Source organism: Petaurus breviceps, unplaced genomic scaffold (assembly GCF_028583685.1).
Source record: "Petaurus breviceps papuanus isolate PSGF00001 unplaced genomic scaffold, PetGlider_PUasm1.0 98, whole genome shotgun sequence".
In the NCBI taxonomy this organism is placed as follows: Eukaryota; Metazoa; Chordata; class Mammalia; order Diprotodontia; family Petauridae; genus Petaurus; species Petaurus breviceps.
This window is the reverse complement of record NW_027187460.1, coordinates 6,109,427-6,126,868: the sequence shown is the minus strand read 5'-3', so window position 1 is coordinate 6,126,868 and position 17,442 is coordinate 6,109,427. Positions and strand designations below refer to the sequence as shown.

At 38.3% G+C, this 17,442-nt stretch overlaps 1 protein-coding gene across 3 annotated transcripts in view; it reads right to left on the bottom strand.

Annotated features, from left to right (window-relative positions):
* The window catches only part of AGO2 (argonaute RISC catalytic component 2), a 174,736-nt gene that overhangs the window by 67,647 nt on the left and 89,647 nt on the right, over nt 1-17,442 (bottom strand). The gene's annotated exons all lie outside the window — the stretch shown is intronic.

The following is a 17,442-nucleotide window of genomic DNA, read 5'->3' as shown; positions in this document are numbered from 1 at the left end:
CAAAAGTCAGTGATATTTGATTTCTAGATCAGTAAATATATACTTCTAATACAGTTAATAAAACATAATCCATTGTAATTCCTTTTTTCCCCCTCCATCCCATCTAGAAATGTGGAGGTTGGAAAAATAATACAGAGGTTACCTGGTTCAAACCTCATATAAAATACTAATCCTACTTACAATATTGCCAACACACACTGATCCTGCTTTGGTTTATTTAAAACTATTATTTTATTTTTCCCCCCAGTTACATGTATTTTATATTTTAAAAATTGAGTTGCAAATTTTCTGCCCCTCAGTCTCCTGCTTCCCTGAGACAGTAGTTTGATACAGGTTATATATATTTAATCATGCAAAACATATTACCAAATTAGTCATGTTGTGAAAGACATAGACCCAAAGGTTAAAAAAAAAACCCACCAAAAAAAAAATAAAGCTTTTGTCTGCACTCAGACTCCATCAGTTCTTTCTCTAGACATAGCTAGCATTTTTCATCATGAGTCCTTTGGAACTATCTTGGATCACCGTATTTCTAAGAATAGTCAAGTCATTCATAGTTGATCTCTGTACAGTATTGCTGTTACTGTGTATAGTGTTCTTCTGGTCCTGCTCACTTCACTCTGAATCAGTTCATAAGTCTTTTGAGGTTTTTCTAAAATCATCATGCTCATCATTCTTAAAGCACAGTAATTTTCCATTACAAGCATATTACCATAACTTGTTCAGTCATCCCCCAATAATCTCCAATTCTTTGCCACTACAAAAAACACTGCTATAAATATTTTTGTACAGATAAATTCTTTCCTCCTTTTCCCTTTTTTTTTCTTTTTTTAATCTGTTTGGGATACAGACCTAGTAGTGGTATTACTGGATTTCTGCTTCTGTTTAAAGGTGTACTGGGGGAGGCTTTTGAAAAAGATACTGACTCATTTTTTATTTAAACTTTTCCAGGAACACTTGGCACACTCTTTATCTAAACAGTGCTGTTTTAAGCCCATTGGAACATGAAAATGCAGGGCACAGTTAATTCTGTGGTTGATTTTTAATTAATTTAGGATTTCCTGTTTGGGAAAATATTAGAAACCTCAAATCTGCAAATGAAGTGTAACAACCACCAGGAGGCTTTTGACTGCCTTTGATATCAGAAGCAACCTTCCTTTTGCTAGGACAGCGATCCAAAAGAAAATAAACCCCAAGTATCTTAAATTTAAAAGGACATAGGTACCTCCAAATTGTGTTCTCTGATCCGTATGCAGTCTAACTTAGGTTGTGTGGACACTGATTGAAAGAGTAACTCAGTTAATTCAACATATGAACCTCATATAGAAAAGATTCAAGGAAAAATTCAAGAGTTAATGTAGTACTATGGAATGGGTGTTGGATTTATAGTGAAGAGCACCTTAATTCAAATCCCAGATTTGCTACTTATTATTTGTATAACCTTGGAAAAAATAACTCAGTGAGCCTCGGTTTCCTCATCTATAAAATGAATGGAATGGATAGCCTCAGAGATCTTTCTACTTCTAAATCTATGATTAGAAGAATTAATTTAGTTTGAATGAGAAAAACGAAATACAATTAAATTCATAAGTGATTCTTGCTCATCTCAAAACTATTTCCAAATGAGGGAAGGCAGACATCAATGAAGTTCTTTTGCCTAACTTTCAAAGTCCTTCCCAATTTGTCTCCAACTTAACCTACCTATACAACCTTCATATACCCAATGCTTTCACCCAAGTGCTCTCCAATATGGGGTGAATACATTCCACAGAGTAGAAAAGATACCAATTAAGGTACAGGAAGAAAATATTATAAGTATTTATATTTACTTTAAAAATAATAAATTAAAATTTATAAATACTAAATATGCAGATTGACACCAAAACCCTCATTCATACCATGTTGCATGTAACATGCTACACAAAGTATCCCTAAAAGAGTGAGGGTTCCATACCAACATGGAAGTTTTGACAGCTCTCTCATTCTCTCATTCAATTTTCTTTTAGCATATTGTGACATATTGCAGTTTACAGGTGAAGAATTCAGTGGATTATGGATTATATTATCTCGTTTTAACTAAAATAACCCTTATAAAATGGATAAGTGGACTAAAAACATTCTTGCAAAGAAACTATGAATTAATATTATTAATGATGCAGGCACAAGTGAATGACAAAGAAAATGGCACACTATATCAGATTGTATACCACCTTGGGGAAGGGGGAGAAAATTTAAAACTCAAAAGCTTACAGAACTGAATGTTGTAAACTAAAAGTAAATAAATTAATTTGAAAAAGGAGAAAATGGCAGAGCTGACAACTGAGTTATACTATTTCCGTATGAGCTCTTTGTCAGTCTTATTCAAAGGAAAAAAATGAAATTCAATGATAATAAACCAGTAAAACCACACAATTGTCCAGATTATTTGAAATATGGATTTATAGCCATAATTGTTAACAATGAACCTTGTTCTGAGTATATATTGGGCCTTGAAACATTAGCTAATGTTTCAGTATGAAGCCACTATAATTAGTAAGACATTAAAAAAACTAAACTTTTATTGCCATAAAATTGTCACTTTATAATTTTCTAACCTGTTTAAAAAATCTTCCAAATGGTGTTAAATATTTTTTTTAATTCATACCGGTAATGCTCTTTTTCTTTTTTGCTTTTTGGAGGGCAGTTGGGGTTAAGTGACTTGCCCAAGGTCATAAGGCTGTTTGTTTTGTTAAGTGTCTGAGGCTGGATCGAAACCTAGGTCCTCCTGACTCCAGGGCAGGTGCTCCATTCACTGTACCACCTAGCCGCCCCCATAATGCTCAATATTAGTCTTGCAAAAGACTTTTGTAAAATTTACAAAATAAAAATTGTGTACATAATATTAATATCATAGTCATAGTACAGTATATAATAAAGACATATTGAGAATGAATTTTCAAAAATATTTTTATTAATATATTTTAAACTTAAATACACAAGAAAAGAAAAAGAAACAAACTTAAAACAAATGTAAAATAAGAAAAGGGGGAAAAAGCATGGCCATGTGCACAGCACAACATAAGAGGATTCAAAATATGCAGCAATAAACTTCCATTTCAAGAAACCCCATATAATAAATACTACTCAATGTGTTCAGAGCTGTCCATCTTTTGTTTCCTTTTAAGTTTTCTTTTGTTCTCTGCTGTACACTTTTTACTTCATTCTTTCTTCCCTCTTTGACTCTGCCCCCCTTTCCCCAAGGTGAAAATTACGTTCAGATATACACACACAGAACATATGTATGCACATACACACTTACATATGCACAAGATAGATATAATCATATTCATATGTAGACATTTATTCATATGCATCTATGTAAGATCACACTATAATTATTAATTACTATAGTATATATTATAGTATAGTTATATTTAACTATATATCATTATTATAGTAATTATTCCTCTATTTCTCTGATAACCTCTTCCTTCTTAAGTCCAAGCAGATGATTTTGGTGTCTTCAATGTCTAACCAAGCTCTAAGTCCCCCCTAGCACCCGCTTCAGCTGCCTTTATGGACGTTGGAACAAATTGTTCTCATTTGCCCCTTCTATCAGGGGAAGTCTTCACATGCCTGGGATAGACACCCTCCTAACTCACCAATGAGTTTGAGACTCTCCTTGATTACCCACAACCTAGCAGGATGTGGCTGCTGTGCATGCTACAGCTTCTTAGAGCCACAGGTGAGAGTTGGGTAGAACAGGTAGACACCAAAAGGTGGCAAGCTGCCTGAAAAGGGCTCAGCAGTCATCACACCAGAAGTACCAGTCCTTCCTTAACACATAGTTGGCTACAAGCCAAGACCAAAGTGTGTGTGGGGGAGTGTTGGTGCATGATTTTCTGTTTGCAGATGATTGTGCACTTAATGCAGTCTCTGAAGCTAAGATGCAACAAAGTATGCATCAATTTTCTGCTGTTTGTGCTAATTTTGGCCTAACAATTAACACCAAGCAAACACAGGTGCTCCATCAGCCACCAACTCACCATCTGTGTGTGGAACCATCAGTTACAGCAAATGGAGAAGTTTTGAATGCTGTGGATAAGCTTACTCACCTTGGTAGTGTACTTTCCAGGGATGTACACATCAATACTGAGGGTGATGCACTCATTGCCAGAGCTAGCTCAGTGTTTGGGAGACTCTGAAGGAAAGCACGGGAGAGAAGAGGTAGTAGACTGACTACCACACTGAAGGTCTACAGAGCCACTGTGCTGACCTTATTGTTGATTGCTTGTGAAACCTACACAGCATACCAGTGCCGTGCCAGGAGATTGAATCGCTTCCATTTGAACTGTCTTGGGAAGATTCTGAAGATCACCTGGCAGGATAAGGTACCAGACACTGAGGTCCTTGCTTGAACTAAACTGCCAAGCATTCAAACTCTGCTTCAGAGTGTGCAACTCTGATGGGCTGGCCATGCTGTTCGAATGCAAAACATACGCTTGGCAAAAAGACTATGTTATGGAGAACTTACACAGGGCAAGCAATCACATGATGGTCAGAAGAAGTGATACAAGGACACTCTCAGGAACTTTGGAATTGATTGTGTGACACAGGAGACACTGGCACAGGACCGCTCAGCGTGGCATGCCGATATCAGAGAAGGTGCTGTGCATTATGAGCAAAAAAGAACTGAAACAGCCCAAAGGAAAAGTAGGACGCACAAATTTGGAGAATCCACCCCAAATGTTCACACAGACTATTTGTGCCTGACCTATGGTACAGTATTCTGAGCTCCTACTGGTCTGATCAACCACAGCTGGACACACAGAAATGACTTTAACATAGTGATGTCATTTTGGTTCTCTTTGAGAATGAAGGACAACAACCAACCAACTATATGTCAAATCTTCTATTAAGCTCAGCTGGGTTTCTTTTTTTTTTAAACAAAATCCTGAAAGTCTGACAATTCATTAAATGTCCATTATTTTTCCATTCTGGATTATGCTTAACTTTCCTGGGTATGATATTTTCAGTTGCAATCCCAGTTCTTTTACTCTTTTGTTTTTTCTCTTGTTGCTTGCAATAATTTCAAAAATATCTAACCAATAAGGTTAGCCAAACTATTGCGTTGGAGTACATCTTGAGTCTTCTTGCCTATGTACTGTTTTTATTTTTTCTCTCTTAGTTATGTTTAATTCCTTATCTAGTTCAAATGTCACACACTGTATGAATCAACAGACATGTATTTATTAGACACTTATTTTGTAGCTCTTTGAGAAGCAACACGTTACAGTGTAAAGGTAGAATATTTTAAGTCAAGAAACCTGGGTTCAAATCCCAGCTTTGCCATGTATTACCCATGTAGAATTTGGATAGGAGAAATATCCAAATTAAACATAATGGTAATTTTTTTTCCTAAAGAGGGCAATCGGGTTTAAGTGACTTGCCCAAGGTCACACGGCTAGTTTTTGTGTTAAGTGTTTGAAGCTGGATTTTAACTTAAGTCCTCCTGACTCCAGGGCCGGTGCTCTACTCACTGTGCCACCTAGCCGCCCCAAACACAATGGTGTTAATGATGACAATAACAATAATAGTTGCAAGCATTTACACAGCACTTTAAAATTTATAAAGAGCTTTACATATATTGTCTCATTTAATCCTCACAAATAACCTTTTAGATAGATGGTGTTATTATCAATGTTTTATGATGAAGAAACTGAGGCTGAGAGATGTTAAATGATTTGCCCAAAGTCACAGGAGCTAGTAAGTGTCTGAAGCAGGTATGGAAACTCAGGTTCTCTTGACTCTGGATTGTGAATTCTTATCTACTGTACCATCTAGCTATCCAATTAAAATGAAAGGCAGCATGGTAAAAAGGAGTGTGTGTTATATTTTGGAGTCAGAGGAGCTAGGTTTAAATTTGGGCTTTGACATTCATTGTCTGTGTGACCTTAGTATTAGATGACTTCTAAGGTCCTTTCCAGCTCTAAATTTAAGATCCTTTGCTAATTCAGTTATCAGAAGAATTTCATTTACACCAAAGTTCTATCAGATTTCATTCCATGTAACAAAAACACCAAGCAATACTCATAAGACTTATTAAGTATAAAAAATTGTGCTTTTATTCTAAAAATAAAATTATCCCTAGAGCATTTTTCTTTTAAGCAAAATGTTTTTCTTTTTCTTGGGAAACATATTTTAATTTTTAACACATGTGTACAAACATGCACACACACAATCATTTCTGCATACACAAAACACAAAAACAAAATTCTATATGAAGCGGTCTCCTTTTAACATCACTTTTTTTTTAAAAGTATAATTCTGCAAGTTACTTTCAAAACTGTCCTATTTGTCTTCCCTTTCCAACTTCACCTCTATTTGCTTTTATTTATTACTTTGTTTTCAGAACTAGAGAGAGGATTCAGTTTAGTGGTAGGTTCAGTAAACACAGACAGCTTTTTATAGGAAATTTGGCAACAAAAAGGAAGAGTATTGTTGTTGAGTTCTTTCATTTGTGCCTGACTCCTTACAGGCCCATTTGGAGTTTTCTTGGCAAGATACTTGGTTTGCAGTTTTCCTCTGCAGTTCATTTTATAGATAAGGAAACAAGGCAAACAAGGTGAAGTGACTAACCCAGGGTCATTCAGCTAATAAATGTCCGAGGCCACATTTGAACTCAGAAGAGGAATTTCCCTGACTCCAGGCCCCACACTTTATCCACTGCACCATCCAGTTACTCTTGAAAAGGAAGAGTAATCTAGGACTATAGCCTGAGGGCATGATAAGCTCCTTTTTTAAGGATAAGGGAGACCTGGAAATATATATAGATTGCAGGGAAATAGCTAGTACATAGGGATATTCCAACTAAAAATCATGTCCTGGGACAGTTTAAGAACTTGATCAGGATGAACCGTTTTTGCCAGAATGAAAAATAACCAGGGGTTCTCCAATAGCACTGACATTTTTCCAGGGATACAGAAACAGTTCATTCAACCTTACCCAAATATAAACAAAGAGTGCTGGACTTGGAGTAAGAAAGACATCAGTTCAGATCATGCTTCAAATTCTCAATATCTATGTGACCATGGGCAAATAAGTTTCCTCATCTGTAAAATGGAGATAATAACAGCACCTACCTCAGAGTTGTAAGCATTAAATGAGATAACATATATAAGACTTTGTAAGCTATAAAAAATTATATATAAATGCTAGTTATTATTGTTATTATGATTATAAAGATAGGGAGGATGAGATAAGTTAACATTTGGAGGTTATAGGAGATCATATTTTGTCTCTGAGTACCAAAGGAATAATTAATAGAGTCTTCTCTAACAGAGTCAACCTAAAAAAGAGAGACTGAGTTATAGAGAGATAAAGGTCTGGTCAGTGATATAGGAAAGCATTTTCTTTCAAGTCACCTGACCTCTCTGGGTCTCAGTTCCCTCATTTGCTAAATGGCAAGGCTGAATTAGATCTCCATGGTCTTTTCCATATTTAGTTAACTCAAGTCAACAAACTTTGGGATATATAGGAGTCTGGGAAGGCTAGTGCCTCTGGTGTGAGGGCTGGGCTGCCAGTCCTATTCAGGGCTGCTTTCCATCTTTGGTATCTGTCTGATTCATCCAACCTGGGGCTCCAAGAAGCTGTAGCATGCAAAGTGCCCACATCCTGGTAAACCATTTCAACAGATAGGTTAAACCAGGTTGAGAGTAACCAATGAGTCTCAAACCCATCTGTGAATAAGAGAATGTGAATATTTCTCCCAGCAGAACAGGCAGATGAGAACAATTTGTTTCAACAGGTCTAGAAGGTGTCAGAAGCAAGTGCTTCTAGGTGGAATGCTTAGAGCTCGATTAGACATTGAAGATGCCAAGGTCAACCTCTGCACCCTAAGGTATTACCAGTTGTCTTGGTTTTTGTCTTGTCATTGGATGTCAATGACTCAGGAAGACAAAGTAAGGCAAATAACCTCATGCAACTCTGCCTCACTGAAATCCAATTTATGCTTGAGTCAAAAGATATCACCCATACCATCTTACCATTTTTACCCACTTCAAAGTCTTATGGCAAGAGGAAGCAGTAGGTGCAAATACAATGGGAGCTTTAGTCACCCTGGCATATAGGCAACCTAGACCTAGGGTCATCTCACTGGATAGAATTGAAGCAGCTGTGGGATTTGGTAGCCCTATGGGTGTCTTAGGAACCTTTTTAAAGGACTGTACTACATACCTCCTGATTCAAGAAAGGGGCTAGAAAATGTGCCCTAAAAAAGTCTGCTTCACCCAATCCAGGTCAGCTTAACATGGTTGGTGGGGATCCTCTGCTATGAATGAAACACACACACACACACACACACATACAAATTATATGAAGACCTGGAGACCCTCGTCATCAATATGCTGAAAGAGGACAAGCTTGTAATTCTTGGGGAGTTTAATACCAAAGTAGGCAGAGACTATCAGACATGGAAGGGAGTCCTTGGGAGGAATGGAGTTAGAAACAGCAACAGCAATGGCCAAGACTTTTGCATCTCATGGTCTTCTTATAACCAATACTGTCTTCCATTTATCTAAACACCACAAAGCTTTGTGGATGCCCCTCATAGCAAACATTAGCTTCTAATAGGCTATGTCATTTTAAAAAGAGACAGATAGGATGTAAGAATGACAAAAGCGATGTGTGGCACAGAGTGCTGAGCCAATCAGACCTCTCCAACCTAAACATTCCCTTTGAACAAAAGCAGTAGCCCCAAGGCAAGATGACAAGCAGAAGATGTAAAGTCAACAAATCAGAGGGCTTCTCGGTGAACAGTTGGTTGTTAACAAAGAGAGAAAAGCTGAGAAAATACACTGTTGGCAACAATGGAACAAAAAAAGAGTGGGGAGATTTCAGAGATATGGTATACAGCATCACATTTACTCATCTGGGCCAGAACACTTGAATTCTTGGATTGGTAAGCAGATAGATGAAATTCAGTTTTACACTGGTAGTATCAATTCAAAGTGCTTTCATGATGCCCTGAAGGCTATTTACGGGACAAAAACTTAAGGTACATCTCAACTATTCAGTGTTGATGGAGTCACATTGATTAATGATAAGGACATGATCCTGGAGAGATGGGCTGAACACTTCCATAGTATTCTCAAGTGACCATCCTCAATCAACGTTGAAGCCAACAACCACATACCTCAGGTTGAAGTCAACCCTCCTCTAGCCAAATTTCCAAGTGAAGAGAGGTTTTGAGTATCCTTAGGCTCCTCTTGTTTGGATGAAGTGCCTGTGCTGATTTAATTCTAGCTGAAACTTACAAGGCAAGAAATCCCTTGATCATACAAAAACTAACTTAAGTCTTCTAGGTGATATGGCAAGAGGAGGTTTTCCCTAGGAGTTCAAGGATGCTTCCATTTTCCATCTCTATAAAGGAAAGGAAAATATGTTGCCCCATGAGAATCACAGGGGTTTCTCTCTGCAGTCATTGCTGGCAAGATTCTTGGCAGAGTCCTCTTTAATAGGCTCTTCCTTCACTTGGAAGATGGTCATCTATCTAGGAGCCAATGTGGCTTCACAAAGGTCTGATAAACAGTTGTTGTGGTGTTTGCTGCTCAACAACTCCAGGAAAAATGCCAGGTGTAGAACAGAGGTCTATACAAAACTTTCCTTGATATGACTAAGGCTTTTGGCACTGTCAGTAATGAGTCTTATAGAAGTTCATGGTAAATTTGATTGTCTAGCGAAGTTCATCAGCATTGCATAATGGTTCCATGATGGCATGCTTGCATGGGTTCTGGATAATGGATGATGCTCTTGTACTTTCCCAGTCACTGCGGGAGTGAAGCTGGACTCTGATGCTTTTTAGCATGATATTTTCATCAATATTGTCAGGTGCCTTCAATGAGGATGAAAATGATCAGCTACTATACTAATGGTAAATTATTTAACTTGAAAAGGATACAAATAAAAACTAAAGTGGAGGGGGAGTTGGTGCATGATTTCTTGTTCACAGATGATTGGGCATTCAATGTAGCCTCTAAGACTGAGATGCAACAGAAAATAAATCATTTCTCTCCTTCTTATGCTAATTTTGGCCTCACCATTAACACCAAGAAAATAGAGGTCCTCCACCAGTTACCATCACACCACCCCATCCATATGTGGAACCATCAGTTACAACAAATGGAGAAATTTTGAATGCTGTGGATAAGTTCACTTACCTTGATAGTGTACATTCCAGGGAAGTACACATTGATGATGAGGGTGACGCCTACCTATATTGTCAGAGCTAGCTCAGTATTTGGGAGGCTCCAAAGGAAAGTGTAGAAGAGAAGATCAAACTGAAGATCTACAAGAGCCACTGTGCTGACCTGTGTGCTTGTGAAACCAGTAAACCAGTGCCAAGCCAGGAAATGGAACTGGTTCCACTGGAATTGTCTTAGGAAGAGTCTGAAGATGGCCTCGCAGGAGAAGGTCCAGACACTGAGGTCCTCTCTGAACTGAACTCTAATGCAGAGAGTGCAATTCTGATGGGCTGTGGCCACATTGTTCAAATGCCAAATGTATGTTTGCTTAAAAGACCATTTTTTATGGAGAACTCACACAAGGCAAAAGGTCACAGGGAGGCCAGAAGAAGCGATATAAAGGATACTCTCAAGGTCTCTCTGAGGAACTTTAGTATTGACTGTGAGACATGAAAGATACTAGCACAGGACTTCCCAGCATGGTATGCCCACATTAAAGAAGGTGCTGTGCTCTTCCAGCAAAGCAGAATTGCAGTAACTCAAAAGAAATGTGAGAGACAAATTTAGAGCCATCTCATTCTAAAAGTTAATTTGTAATATTTGTAACTGACCTGTGGTAGAGTCTTTTGAGTTTGTATTGGTCTGATGAGCCATAGTTGAGCTCACTGTGCCTTGACCCCAACATAGTGATGTCATTTTGGTCATCGTTGAAAATGAAGGACAACAACCACTATGTGTCAATACACAGGCAACTCTGCTAGGCACTGGGGATATGAAGAAAGCCCCCAAAAAAAGCCCCTACTCTCAAGGAGCTCACATTTTAATTGGGAGACAACATGCAAAAAAAAAAATTTACAAAAAGAATATATGTAATGGAATGGAAAGTAATATAAGAGGAAAGGCCCCAGCAACAGGAGAGATTGGGAATAGCTTCTTATAGAAGGTAACATTTAGCTGAGTCTAAAGGAAGACAGGAAGTCAGAAGGAAGAGGGAGAGAGAACATTTCAGGCAAGGAAGATAGATAGTGAAGTTGCCCAGAACTAGAAGATGAAGTGTCTTGTGGAAGGGAGAAATGGCAAGGAGGCCAGTGTCACTGGATAGCAGAGTATGTGGAAAGGAGTAAAATATGACTGGAAAGGTAGCAAGGGGACAGGTTATGAATGACCCCAAAAGCCAAACAGGAGGCAACAGGGAGCCAATGGAGTTGACTGAAGGGGGGTGGGGGTGAGGGGGAAGGGAAAGGGAGGTTGTTTTGACATAGTTAGACCTGTGTTGCTGCTGTTGTTTTTTAAGCAATTGGGGTTAAGTAACTTGCTCAAGGTTACACGGCCAGTTATTTTGTGTGGGTGCCAAGTATCTGAGGCCGGAACCGATCATGGGTCTCCCGATGCCAGGGCCAGTGCTCTTACTCCCTGCGCCACCTGACTGCCCCTATATATATATAATTTTTTTTTGCTTTTTTTTAGTCACACAACTAGTAAGTGTGTCAAGTGTCTGAGGCCGAATTTGAACTCAGGTCTTCTTGACTCCAGGGCCAGTGCTCTATTCACTGCACCACCTAGCTGCCCCTAGACCTGTGTTTTGAGAAGATCCATCTGGCTGAAACAATTAATTTGACAGCTGAGTGGAGTAGACTAGAGTGGGAAAAGAGCTGAGGTTATGGTCTTTCCTAAGAACTGACACCTGGTCTTCTGACCTTTATGGTCTTTGCTAAGAACTGACACCTAGTCTTCTGATCTTGACCAATTAGAAGGATATTGCAATAGTCCAAACACACAGAGGCAATGTCAGTGTAGAAAGGCAGGAGGGGAACAACATAACAATGACAATAATAGCTAGGATGTATATAATCTTTAAAGTCTGAAACACATTTGAAAAATATTACCTCATTTAATACTCACAACAACCCTGTAAGGTAGTTGCTATTATTATCCTCATTTTACAGATGAAGAAACTTAGGGTGTTACTACTCTCCCTTCTGCAGCCTCAGTGAGGTGACTGGTACCAGGGTCCAGGGGATTTTGCCCAAGGCCACATATCTAATAAATGTGTGAGGCAGAGTTGAACTCAGGTCTTCTTGACTCCAAGTTCAGAATTTTATACACTGTGACATCTAGCTGCCATAAGAGAAGTTACAAAGTTAGAACTGATAGGAACTGACAATAGAATAAATACTGTGAGGTGATGAGAAAGTAAGGAATTGAGGCTGATTATGCCTAGGTTGCAAGTTTAGGTGAATGGTGGATGGTGGTGATCTTGATAGGAGTAGGAAAGTTAGGAAGAGGGGAAGGGATAAGTTAATTCATATCACATCATTCTATGACTTGATAAGTCTATTTTAAAATATAGATCATTAACAATGGTAGCAAATAGGATTTAGCTTTGGGATGGAAAAATGTAGGAAAAGTTCATGACAATAATTTGATTTCTATAGCAGAGAAAAATAACCCAATTCCCCTTTTATCTGAAAACCATTTATCCTTTCTGTATGTGCCACAGGCCCCTTGGGCCATCTGGTTAAACCTATGGATATCCCAGAAAAAAGTTTTTTTATTGCATATGTTTATATAAACATATATAATCTACAAATGAATACATATACATTTATTTAATGCACAAAATGCATGGGACTATGAAGGAAATCAATTATATTAAAACACAGAGGTCTTTTCCCCCATTCAAATATAACACCTCCCTCCGCAAATCTAACTTATGATCCCTTTAGGATGGACCCAGGGTTGCAAACTTCATATCTAAGCTGACTAGAATGAAAAATTCTGATCTTTAAAATGGGGTCATCTTAGTAGTAGTACACATCTGAGAGGAAACGGAAATGCTGCTCCAAGACAGAAAGAAGATACTCTTAAAAATACACACTTCTATGTTAAGTATTAGAAGCAATCAAAATTTATTTTCTTGTGTCTTTGGATATCAGGTCCCTATGTGGCCCAAAATAAAGGGCCCTTTATAAGATAGTTGATTTACAGTTCCTTAAATTTGTTGCTAGACAGGGACAGCACAGACAGATTTTACAGAAATGTACTCAGTGGGGGCGGCTAGGTGGCCCTGGAGTCAGGAGGACCTGAGTTCAAATCTGGCCTCATGAACTCAACACTTACTAGCCATGTGACCTTGGGCAAGTCACTTAACTTCAATTGTCCTGCCTTACCCCCTCCAAAAAGAAAAGAAATGTACTCACTGGGTGAAGGATCTGTGAGATTTCACACACACACACACACACACACACACACACTCTCTTACACTTTCAAGAGCAGAGTTTCCCTGTAGTCAGTCTGTAACCTATCAGTATACAGCATATTGTTACTGATTTGAAAAACTAGACTTTTAAAAACCCATAAACTTAAAATCCCTGCACTCTGTCATCAGTCACCACACTAAGACTGCAAAAGGCAGAGTAGTCTGTGGTAGAGAATTTTTAACAGTTCATAGTTTCCTCTAAGTTGGGAAATAATATACAATGTTTATATAGTTTTCAGGCACTAGAAGATATCTATTACCACTAGATTTTTGACAAGTCTTTTTTAAAAAGTGAAGAAGCCTTTTATAAATTACCTAATTTATTATTGTTCAAATCTAAATGTTCATATCACACTAGTTTAAAAGAAAAGACAAGCATAATGCCCTTGGTGGCAGCTCCCTGTTGATTATAGATAATGGCTAATAAGATACTCCCACAACTGCTGTCAATTAGTTCAACCAAGGCTAACTTCAGGGAACCAGAAAGAAAATCTGCAATGAAGCCTCCAGAACAACAAGTAAAGAGTTGGGGCAGATAAAATTTGGTAGGGGAAGAAACTGGAATGAACTAGATATTATCTTGGGGAAGCTCCTTATTTCCTTCTAAGATTCTATCAGGATGATGCTATGATTAAGGCATCTTAAAAATTCTCCCAGTACATCAGGAGAAACTTTGATCCAAAGGAAAGGAATTTTATGCAACTGAATGGCATATTGTAAAAGAAAGGAATACTATATATTTGTTTGCAAATCAGTGCTCAAATGAAAGAAAAATTTTCTTTTCATGTAGCATAAATATTAATTAGGAATTTTAGCTAGGCTAACATATATTCTCTATTCACAATCAAAATCTCCAACCCTACCAGCTTAACTCATAATTCACCTGAGAAACATTAATCTATTTTTTTTACCAGGACATATTTTGTTTGATTTCTATGCACATGAAACTACCTACTCTCTCATATACAGTTTGCCATGTCTATTCTTCACTGTAAACTCCCAAGAAAAAAGCAAATACAGGGCAGCTAGGTGGCGAAGTGACTAGAGCACCGGCCCTGGAGTCAGGAGGACCTGAGTTCAAATTTGACCTCAGACACTTAACACTTACTAGCCATGTGACCTTGTGCAAGTCGCTTAACCCCAATTGCCCCCCCCGCCACCCCAAAAAAAGCAAATACTATTCTCATTTCCATAGCAGTGTGAAGGTTACAAAGTGTTCATCTTAAGAGTTAGTGCAAGTAAATACAGTAAGAGTGATACTGAAGTGTCATTGAGAGTAGCACTTATAATGCTCCTTCGAATTAACATCAAGTCAAGTACATTATTACTACCCTTGCCAATGTACCAACTCTAGGATTCCTAGTTGTCCGGTGCCCTAGTAATCACATGTCTGTGGGTGGTAGGAGCCAATTATAATCCCCATCCCCAAGACTGTCTACACTGCCCCCTCCCCAAATGAATAATAACAGAAATATTTTACATTTGAATTGTGTTTTATAATAAAGTGTTTTCTATATAGCCTGGAAATATATTATGGGTCCCACGGATCCTCCTCTGGAATTTTTACCTGTACTTTCAAGATCGTACCAGGACTATAGAGATGGTCTAACTAACTCACATTTTATATAGCATCAGACTGAGTTTCCTGACAGCTGGAACTGTTCTGTGCCTTTCTTTGCATCCTAGCATTTATCACAGTGCCTGGTACATAGTAAGTGCTGCATAAATGCTTGTTGACTTGACAGCAATTAATTTATATTTAATAATATGAGGCAGAGTCAATGACAGCCAGCATCAATAACCGTTTATTAAGTACCTGCTATAATGCCAGGCACTGTGCTAAGTAAGCCTTCAAGCCCTGCCCTCAAGAAGTTTATAATCAGATGAGGGGGAAGAAAACAGCTAACAAGAAGCTGAAAATGGAGGGGGGGGGGAGAGTAACTGGTACAGGGGCATGAAGTTCTAGGAAATAATCTAAGAAGGTATGAATCACTGAGTCCAGGAGAGGAGAACTGGTTGGAAAATGATGAATTCCCTGGGTGCCCTCCTCAAAAGGAAGATCTGGGAAGAGCTCCCACACCTTCTCAGGCGGAGCTTAGAGACAGGCCATCAGGCTCCAACAGGAGCCTGTAAGTTTTTTTCTAAACCCATGTGATGTGGTGGACAGAACACAGGCACGGACTAAGGAAGATCTGAGTTCAAATGTGACCACAGATACTCGTGAGCTGTGTGATTGTTGGCATGTCACTTAATGTTTTTTTTGTTTTTGCCTCAGTTTCCTCATGTGTAAAATGAGTCCAATAAACCCCAGGAATGGTGTGAGGATCAAATGAGATAACAATTATAAAGCACTTAGCACAGTGCCGGGTACATAGTAAGTGCTATGTTGATATTAGCTATTATTGTTGTTAAATCTGAAAACTCCTTTTCCCTCCATTCCACCCCCTCTCTTTGGGTCTTAGAGAATAAACTACAATATCTTAAATTTGTATTGCACATCACTGCGTTTATTTTCTTTTTTAAAAAGTACAAATATTTTTGTTTTAATGAAAGAAATGATGAAGGGGATGGTTTCAGAGAAACCTAGAAGAATTGCATAAACTCATGCTAAGTGAGCAGAACCAGAAGAACAATTTATATTATTATAATAATGTAAAGACAACTTTGAAAGTCTTAGTTACTCTGAACAATGTAACAACCAATCATGATTCCAGAGGATTAATGAAATAAAGTTACTCACCTCCTGATAAACAGGGGATGGACTCTGGAGTACAGATTGATATATGACTGATTTCAGAATATATTTTGCTTGACTATACATGTTTGAAACTGAGGTACTTGTTTTTCTTGCTTTTTCAATGGGAGATGGGAAGGGAGGTGGGGAAGGAGAAAAAAATGGGTTGTCATTTTAAAAAATAAAATAAAATTCTATTTTTTAAAAGTATATGTATTCTCTCATTAGATGTTCATCAATACCCTGTAAGGCAGACAGACACTTTGTAATCATCATTTTACAGCTAAGGAAATGAAGGCTCAGAACTCATCCACTACTACAGAAGATTTGGTAAGACTTCAATCCAGAAGGGGCGGCCAGGTAGCACAGCAAGTAAGAGCACCGGCTCCAGTGTTGAGAAGACCTGGAGATCGAATCCCGGGCTCAGACACTCAGCACCACACCCAGAAATAACTGGCCGTGTAACCTTGAGCAAGTTACTTAACCCCAATTGCTTAGGGGCGGCCAGGTGGCTCAGCGAGTAAGAGCACTGGTTCCAGTGCTGGGACGACCTGGAGATCGAATCCTGGGCTCAGACACTCAGCACCACACCCAGAAATAACTGGCCATGTAACCTTGAGCAAGTTACTTAACCCCAATTGCTTAAAAAAAAAAAAAAAAGACTTCAATCCAGGTCTCCCAATTCTAACTTACAGCTCTTTCCACTAGCTATCCAGAAACTCTTTTTTAGAGTTTCCTCTAAACAATTCCTAAAATCTTCACAATTTTAATTTGAATAATGCTGCCCTGAAAAAAAAATTCTAGTTGTCTAAGTATCCCTCTGGGCTGGGCATTCCAAACTTGGCTTCTGCATCTGGGGGACATTCTTATACCTCACTCTTTCTCATCCTAAATCATACTTTCATCTTCACTCTACCTACATGGTCACATCAGGTCACATCATTTGTTCCCAATGCAATTCAACTGAACTCAACTCACTAGTTGATTATTAAGGATACAATACACAAAAAGCCCTGCAAACAAGACCAAGTCCTTGCTTTAAAGAAGCTAATTCAAGTACAAAACAGGACCTCATCAGAACATACTAGTGCTGACACCTATAGTTGGAATATTTCATGCATTCAATGGAGAAACAATATATAACAATATAAATGTGTGAGCTCATCAAGGACCTAGGATTTTCTTAAAGTATAAAAAACAAAATTTATCAACACCATTAACATAATTTT